Genomic DNA, 8,727 nt, shown 5'->3' on the forward strand with positions numbered 1-8,727 from the left:
CCTCGGCAACATACTGTTCATGTCCAGTGTTGATATTTATTCAAAAACTCGTGCAACGATTCCTTTTACATTGCATTTGTTTCGCTCAATACCAATCCAGAATTATTTGTTATTTCTGTTAACAATTGTTACTGTAACTTATCGTTTGCTCATGCTCTTTTGTAACAATTACATGTAATGTTTATTTGTTGTAGTTTAGTATGTCTCATANATATTTATACACACGTCAATGGTGTAAACATAAACAGAGGCGATTCAAAGGTACATGAAATGAGAATTTTACACATGTACAAGTGATTCAACATGGAATTAATTAGAAATTTGCATATGTACCGAACAAAAGCAGAAAATTACATTATGTGGTGGATGATGCGTTCTCTAAAATAGGAAAGGGAAGCGTTTCCATCTACTAAAAAAGTGATTCTTTCTGTTTTATTATAAAATAATAGGTTTTTGTGTTTCTTGGTATCAAATTTGCTTATGTTCAATTTAATTGTAATCTGACTTTGGACACTTTATTGCAATCCATTACATCTGTTCAAATAAATGAAAGGTAAAAACTTGTGTGAGACGGTTTCACGGACCGGGTCATATTTTGTGAGACGGATCTCTTTTCTGGGTCACCCATGAAAAATTATTACTTTTTATGCTAAGAGTATTATTTTTTATTGTGAATATCGGTAAGGTTGACCCGTCTCACAGATAAAGATTCGTGAGACCGTCTCACAAGATACATACTCTAAATGAATTGAGAGATGTGTTATCTAAAAAGAGTATTTTTATTATTTTATTATAAAAAAACTAATATGGTATCATTTATTTTTCAAACGCCCAACTTTAAAGAAAATCATTTATTTTATTTTATTTTTAAACACTAGCAACCCCATATAATTTTTTCCCAAATTTTTGATAATATATAAATGTAATTACTTCTGCAAAATATAATCTTTTGCAAACTTCTCTCGAAATCTTTAGATCATGATGTAGGAGTCACTACGATTTACAATTTTTAGGAACTTAGGATTCATGTAAACGAGGTAAGCGGTCAACTCATATCGAGGCATGCATTGAAAAAATTTATCAAATTAATTTTTTTATATCTACTTCGTGTGATTCAGTTTCTTGCAAGTACTTTAAATCAATGATTTTGATTATAAATTAATCATCATGAGAAATTTGAAACAAGTTTTAGGACATTAACCAGATGTATATTTTAAGGAATTGACTTTCCTTAAGTACCTATTTTACTTTCATTTATAAAACCAATCTTTATTTAATTTTTCCTAGAAATGTTTCATCAATCATTTTTGCCTTTCTTTTGTTTTTGTTTTTTTAACTATTAGTTACCATAACTATGAAAACACAGAAAGCAAGCAATCGCAAACGAAACCCATTTTCAAATACTCGAATTTGAGCTCCAAAAGTTCATACATTTCATATAATTTGGAGAAATCGACATAAAATTAACTAACCTACTGAGATGCGTTCAAAAATGTCACAAAAATAACGAAAGCAAACTAATTTCATAGTAATTATTCCACGAAGATGACCAAAGAAAATTAGTTTTAGAAAATTAATGTAGTGCACATTAGTAAACAACCAGAGAACCAGATTACAATGGAAAACGAGATCAAGAAATTGTGGAAATAGAATAGTGATGCCCATCGACGTGTATTTTTTTTTTTTTTTTATAATTACAAGAATGGTGTTGAAAATAGAAAGAAGATGGCCTTGTCCTTATCCGGCACACGGAACGGGGAAATGGAAGTTTTGTGAGTCGTCCGCATCATATTACAAAGCCCAAACCCGGTAAAAACCACCCGATTTCCTCCACGTGTCATACGAACATAGGTTCGAGGCCGTACGATCCTTTCCAAGTTTTGTGTACCCCAGTAATATCTGCCACCGAAGCATTACCCAAAATCCACGTGAGTACAATTAAATATACACACTCGTGGGGATGACAGATATTATCCAATCTTATTTCGGAAAATTTAACGTAAAAGAGGACAAGTCATCCGCGGGGATTTCGAACACTATTCGGAGCTCCCCATAAAACTCACCGGAATATCAAGTTCGGGCAAATTTATAACCGGGTTTACCCGGTTACTCACGGTCCACGGATTCCCCATATGTATGCGTAGACTATATAAGGTATTCTCTTCCTCAATCTAAACGACCCTTGGTCTTTTCTTTACTTTATTCTGTAGAAAAGTGAGCTTTTGCCGGCCATTACAAGGTTTGCTATTCTCTTTTTATTATTTTATTTTTGCTGTTTTATTCAAGCTTTACGTCTTCTGTTTAACTATTTTTGGTTTTAGATTTTTTTGCTGTTCGATTTTGTTTTTGGTTTGGTACAGTGGCCAAGATTACATCTTTTGATATTTAAGGCTCTCTTCTGTTGTTCATGGGATCAATTAATTTGACCATGTTCTTGATTATGGGCTGTGAATTTGGTGATTGATGTGACTTTGTTGAAATGGATGAGCCGGGTAAGGAGCTCCAACAGGTCAAATCAATAATTTATAGTTTTTAGGGAATTTGAGTGAAGGTAATGGCTTCAATAGCACCTGCAAACAATGAAAGAAACTCGTGAATGGGCGCCGGAGGGGTGTCCGGCGTGGCCACTCCGATGCTTAAGTCAGCAGGTTGAAGATGAACACAAGCAATATTTGGGAGAAAATATGTATAATGCTTAAGAGTTCAAAGATTTCAGAATCGGTAAATGACATTAATACCTGCTATTTATAGTAGAAGATGAGGTAGGTACCTTGATTCCAGTGCTACCTACTAAGTATGGTAGGTCGGCTGCCCATACCCTATCTTCTGATGACTTCTAGGACACTCCAAACCCAAGTTGTTCTGACAGATTAGACGTCCTGTATCAATCATACTTGAGTATGGTTCAATTCTCGAGGTGGCTCGGGCAATTGATTACCCGGGTACTTATATGAGAGCTCGGGCGATGACTGCGCGGGAGACCGGGCTGTTCGAAGAATTCTTGGGAAACATGTAGTGCTCGGGCTCTTGATAGTGTCCGGGTCGTCAATCGACCTCGATCCTTATGGCAACGACCCGGATCCTTATGGGGGTATCACCACCCATCCCTAAACTAGTCGGGCTAGAGCTTGACTCGCTGTCCCGATCAGTCCAAGATAATGAACAGTGCACCAAATTGAAGTCTTCAAATATCCCATAGATGAGATGAAATGCTGAGACCTTCTGTCCCCTGGATTCATAATAACTTATTGTTTAACATTCTTGGGCCCTGTCGATACTACCACAAGAAGCGGATAAGTCTGACGCCTTGATAACCGTACACGTCTTTTCAACTCTTGGCCCATCTTAGTCGTTCGTGCATTTACAGATCAACGGCTGTGATTAGTCCCTTCCTCCTATACACAGCCACTCACCCATTTTTCAATCGCACTAACAAACTGTCATCCAGGAAACACAATGGCTGGTGCAAGTAGTTCGAAAACTCCAAGTATGACCGAAGCCTTAAAGGAATCCGCTCTAGAGATTCGAAAATCTACTATGGAAGATGAAGTCTTTCACGCAATTATTGACTACTGGGAAGAGCTTCAGGGGCTGAAACTTCTTTATGATTCTGGAGAAGCTATCACTCCTAGCCTGGTTGCTAAACTGAGGAGAGTGTGAGAGCAATTGCATATAGCTGAGTGGGTAGACGTCTTTACAGATGGTCGTATCTACCAATTAATGCTTCGGAAAGAAATAAAGATCCTTAAGCGTATTGCTGATTCAGACAGCTTCCTGAAGACTTCCACCGGAACTTTATCTGCTTGGGTGAAAATATGGATAATTGCTGTAGAGGAAGAATACGATGATGTAGTACACGCTAATGTCTATGGTTGAATAAAATACTACTTGAAGCCTGTCTCTGTCGTTATTTTGCTGTAATCTCTTAAGTTTATCGGTTGATGCATATATACCGCGAGTGGAACAAGGTTAATTGATAAAATCACAATGCTAAACCTTAACATCTCCCGGGCTTTCCTTGAAATGCCCGGGACTCTAGCCTCCCGGGCTCTGAGTACGGTGCTCTGTCAGTTACTCTTCTCGAGTATTCCAAGAGACGTTATTATGACACACGCTTCGCATTCATATCATTCCACGTTCCAAGAATTTGTTAATTCCGATACATTGATACCTGTAGCTCCATCTTTCTTCATAAATAAAAAACGTTTAAGCTAGCACACGGCTCTCCACCTTCTTCAACATTAAATAAAACCTGTATATAAATAAGAAGATGAAAGTGAAATAAGAACAATAATCCAATATGCCGAGTTCGAGTGAGTCTACCGCTTGTAGCAGTACGCATGCCATTGTCACAGATGAGATGCTTCCTTATCTGGAAGACTTGAAGAAAACTATTGAAGAATATATCTCGGTAAAGGTTATGTCTTCATGGTTCAAGATTCAAGATCTCCAGAATTCCTATCAACATGGTTTGGCACTTACTCGTTCCCAGAGGGCAGTAGCGAGAAGATACAAACAACAATTTGATGTCAACCACGTTACAGAGCTAGAAACTGACCAAGTTCTCCTGCATGCAATGCTATGAAAGGAGTGGCATCAGCTAAAGAAGATTTCCTCTGCCGAATCCTTCACTAGTTTAAGAATCCATGAATTGAATAATTGGATAGTTGAGTGGCAGGATTCTGTAGATTCTGAACTAGCTGCTGTAACGTGGCACAGATTATTTCCTCAATAAAATTTTAGTAGATGTAATTCTTCATCTTCTTATTCTTCTGCCAATGAATTCTGTAAGCCGAGTAGTATATAACTAACGCGTAAAACCGAAATGCCAGGAACTAATGTTTCCTGAGCCTATCATAAATTGCCGGGCTCTTCCCCCACCTAGGCTTAAAATGAAATACCGGGTTCTCATACTGCCGGGTTCTCACACAACCCGGGTAATTGATATGGTGTTATAATGACGTATGCCTACTGCCAAGCTGTCAGAATCTGTATGTATTCCGAGTGTATAAATGATCATGACGCCTCGATTTATGCCCCCGTCTTTTCAAATGTCCCGCCCAATCATGCCGCTCAATTTTCGAGGTTAATCTGGTTCGTTTGTTCTGTTTGGTTCAGCGGTTCAGATTCGTTTCCACCGCCTATATATATTAGGCCTCCTGTTTTCGAAAAAACACTTTCAAATTTAAAACTTCGGCGAAGCCCTTGCGAATTTTCTTCCTGAAGCTCCTCCGCTCGAAATCACCTAGCTTCAACAATCCTCGACTGTCCTTCTCCGAATACTTGTAAGTTTCTCTTTCGCAATATGTCTAATTCTACTTCCTCTACCTCTGGGGCTAATGTGCGGGGCTCTCCTAGCGATGAATCCACCGCATTGCGCTCTGACTCCCCTCCTTCTCTCCCTCGCCGTTCTATAACTCAACCTTCTAAAAAACAAAAAACCCTACTAACCAAACCCTCCTCTTCAAAACCTTCCTCCTCGGGCACTTCCCGAGCCCCAGGAAAGGACAAAGGTAAGGGAAAAACTCGGGTTTCTGACCGCCCTTCTTCTGAGGCCCCGGGAGTTCCTTGGTTCTCCTCAATGAGCAGCACTTTGCGTTCGGGGGCGGACGAGGAACTCCGCACCCTAGGAGTTATTCCCTCTTCTTTTCCTATTATTATACCCGGCCTCTCTGATCGGGCAGATAGCCCTCCTCCTGGGTATACTACTTTTTTCCGGGACCAAATCAAGAATGGTCTTCGCTTCCCCATCCCTTCTTTTTACATTGAGGTCGCCAAATTCTTTGGGGTTCCTGTCAATCAATTTCATCCCAACTCTTTTCGGATTATGGCCTCGGCCTTTGTCCTTTTTCGTATGCATAACCTTGTTATTAACCCCCTTATTCTTCATTACTACTTTACCTGTAGGCTAGGTGATAATGCCTTTTCCCTTTCTGCCCGGTTCAACGCCCGGTTCCTTGATGACATTCCTTCTTCCCAGAAAGGATGGAAAGGAAGATATTTTTTTATACAACTCCCATCCTCTCTCTCCTGTCTAACAGGGTTTCTTCCCTTTCTTCCTCCCCAGCCTGCCCTTCCTCGAGCTTACAAATTCGAGGAATTTTACACCCGAAGCCAAGACTTGGTGGAGGGTCAAAAATTCTCTTCCTCCTCCCTTATTTCCCAGGAGCACTTGATCACTTATGGGTTGAGCGTCCGGGCTGAAGACCCAATAGATCGGGCGATTGACGAGGTGGCTGGCTCGGACCCTCAACCCGGTAACTTTCTAATTCCTGTCTTCTTAGTTTGTTATTCATCCATCTTTTATAATCTCTACTAATCCTCCCTCTTATTGCACAGATTCCTCCAAAATGCAAGAGGCTTTTCTCCAGAAATGGGAAGAGGAAAAGGTTGCCAAGGAGAAGAAATTGGCAGCCCGGAAGGCTGCCCGTGAGAAGAAACAGGTTGAGGCGGAAGCAGCGCGGCGAGCTGAGTTGACCCGGGTGGAAGCCCAGCAAGAAGAGGTGACCCGGGATTTATCCCGGGAAGACTCTGAAGACCACATTCCCCTCACCCGGAGGAAGCGAAAGGCTGTCACAAGCCCGGAGCGGATTCTGGGTGAATCTAACTGGGAAGGAGGGCAGAGCTCGTCAACCACTCCTCCCCAGCGTCAACCTACAGTGGAGCCTCCCCAAGAGCCTCTTCTGACCGATCAACCCACCTGGCCCAACATCTTCCTGGAGGGAGCTTCTTCAACTGGTATTCGGCGCTTAAAGCTTATGCTTACTTCTGAGGAAGATGCCTTTTTGAAGAATTTTGGGCCTGGTGCTCGGTTCCTTGAGGGATCTAACCGATTCCTATCTGTAAGTCTTTTCTTTATTCTTTTTTCCTTCATTTATCCTTTCTTTTACTAACTTGCTTTGTACAGGCTGCCCAAATGATGATCTCGGCCTTTGAGGAAGTGGCGGCGGTGGCTACCAAGAAAGGTNCGATGACATTCCTTCTTCCCAGAAAGGATGGAAAGGAAGATATTTTTTTATTTTTTTTCCATCCTCTCTCTCCTGTCTAACAGGGTTTCTTCCCTCTCTTCCTCCCCAGCCTGCCCTTCCTCGAGCTTACAAATTCGAGGAATTTTACACCCGAAGCCAAGACTTGGTGGAGGGTCAAAAATTCTCTTCCTCCTCCCTTATTTCCCCGGAGCACTTGATCACTTATGGGTTGAGCGTCCGGGCTGAAGACCCAATAGATCGGGCGATTGACGAGGTGGCTGGCTCGGACCCTCAACCCGGTAACTTTCTAATTCCTGTCTTCTTAGTTTGTTATTCATCCATCTTTTATAATCTCTACTAATCCTCCCTCTTATTGCACAGATTCCTCCAAAATGCAAGAGGCTTTTCTCCAGAAATGGGAAGAGGAAAAGGTTGCCAAGGAGAAGAAATTGGCAGCCCGGAAGGCTGCCCGTGAGAAGAAACAGGTTGAGGCGGAAGCAGCGCGGCGAGCTGAGTTGACCCGGGTGGAAGCCCAGCAAGAAGAGGTGACCCGGGATTTATCCCGGGAAGACTCTGAAGACCACATTCCCCTCACCCGGAGGAAGCGAAAGGCTGTCACAAGCCCGGAGCGGATTCTGGGTGAATCTAACTGGGAAGGAGGGCAGAGCTCGTCAACCACTCCTCCCCAGCGTCAACCTACAGAGGAGCCTCCCCAAGAGCCTCTTCTGACCGATCAACCCACCTGGCCCAACATCTTCCTGGAGGGAGCTTCTTCAACTGGTATTCGGCGCTTAAAGCTTATGCTCACTCCTGAGGAAGATGCCTTTTTGAAGAATTTTGGGCCTGGTGCTCGGTTCCTTGAGGGATCTAACCGATTCCTATCTGTAAGTCTTTTCTTTATTCTTCTTTCCTTCATTTATCCTTTCTTTTACTAACTTGCTTTGTACAGGCTGCCCAAATGATGATCTCGGCCTTTGAGGAAGTGGCGGCGGTGGCTACCAAGAAAGGTCATCAAACCCGGGCTGCTCAAGAAATCCAAGATCAACTGCACGGAGAGCTTGCTCGGGCTAAAAGCCTTCATGAAGAGCAGATCGCCATCCTGAAAGCTTCCTTGGAGTCGGTTCACACGGCATTGAACAAGTCTCGGGAGGACCTCGATGAAGCTACCATTCGGGAAGAGAATCTGCGAGGTGCCTTGGCTGTCTCGGAGTCGAGAAACCATTCTCTAACTGAGCAGATAGAAGTTCAACAATCCCGAGCAGAGAGGGCCGAGAATGCTTTGTCTCTGGCGGAGCATAAAAAGGATAAATGGCAAGCTTCCTTCCTTCAATCTCCTGAGTTCAATAAGGCCGTGGTAGGTAAGGCTTACCCTCTTTTCAAGACCGGTTTTGACAAGTGCCGGGAACAATTTGAGGGAGCTGGACTCTTACCCCAGGATAAGGAAAATTTTCCTGATTTTGGCCTGGCCATTGCATCCCTTCCCAAGGGTGGAGAGGAGGAGAAGGAGGAAAACCAGGAAGATGAGCCAGGATCCGATCATATTGATATAGACTAGGGTTGTATTCTCTTTTTTCTTTATTTCTATAATTCCTGTTCTCGGATTTTTATTGAACAGATTCTTTCTTTTAATAGTGTCTCGATTAATCTCTTGATAGCCAAGTAACACCATTGTTTTTTATGCAAACATCAAGAAAATATTTCAAGTGTTGAGAACTAACCGGACCTTTTAGTAAACAATTATGATAAGAAAAGAACATAT

General features: G+C 42.0%; 1 protein-coding gene across 4 annotated transcripts in view; it reads left to right on the forward strand.

The window, feature by feature from the left end:
• Window positions 1-1,956: 1,956 nt before the first annotated feature.
• The window catches only part of LOC140982871 (probable alkaline/neutral invertase B), a 16,059-nt gene continuing 9,288 nt past the window's right edge, over window positions 1,957-8,727 (forward strand). The window contains exon 1 of one of the 4 annotated variants that reach the window (XM_073449645.1): window positions 1,957-2,239. The gene's annotated coding sequence lies outside the window, so the exon portion shown is untranslated. The remainder of the gene's footprint in view (window positions 2,240-8,727) is intronic. The other 3 variants (XM_073449646.1, XM_073449644.1, XM_073449647.1) reach the window with 3 other exon arrangements.

The sequence above is a fragment of the Primulina huaijiensis genome, chromosome 8 (genome assembly GCF_012295235.1).
Source record: "Primulina huaijiensis isolate GDHJ02 chromosome 8, ASM1229523v2, whole genome shotgun sequence".
In the NCBI taxonomy this organism is placed as follows: domain Eukaryota; kingdom Viridiplantae; phylum Streptophyta; class Magnoliopsida; order Lamiales; family Gesneriaceae; genus Primulina; species Primulina huaijiensis.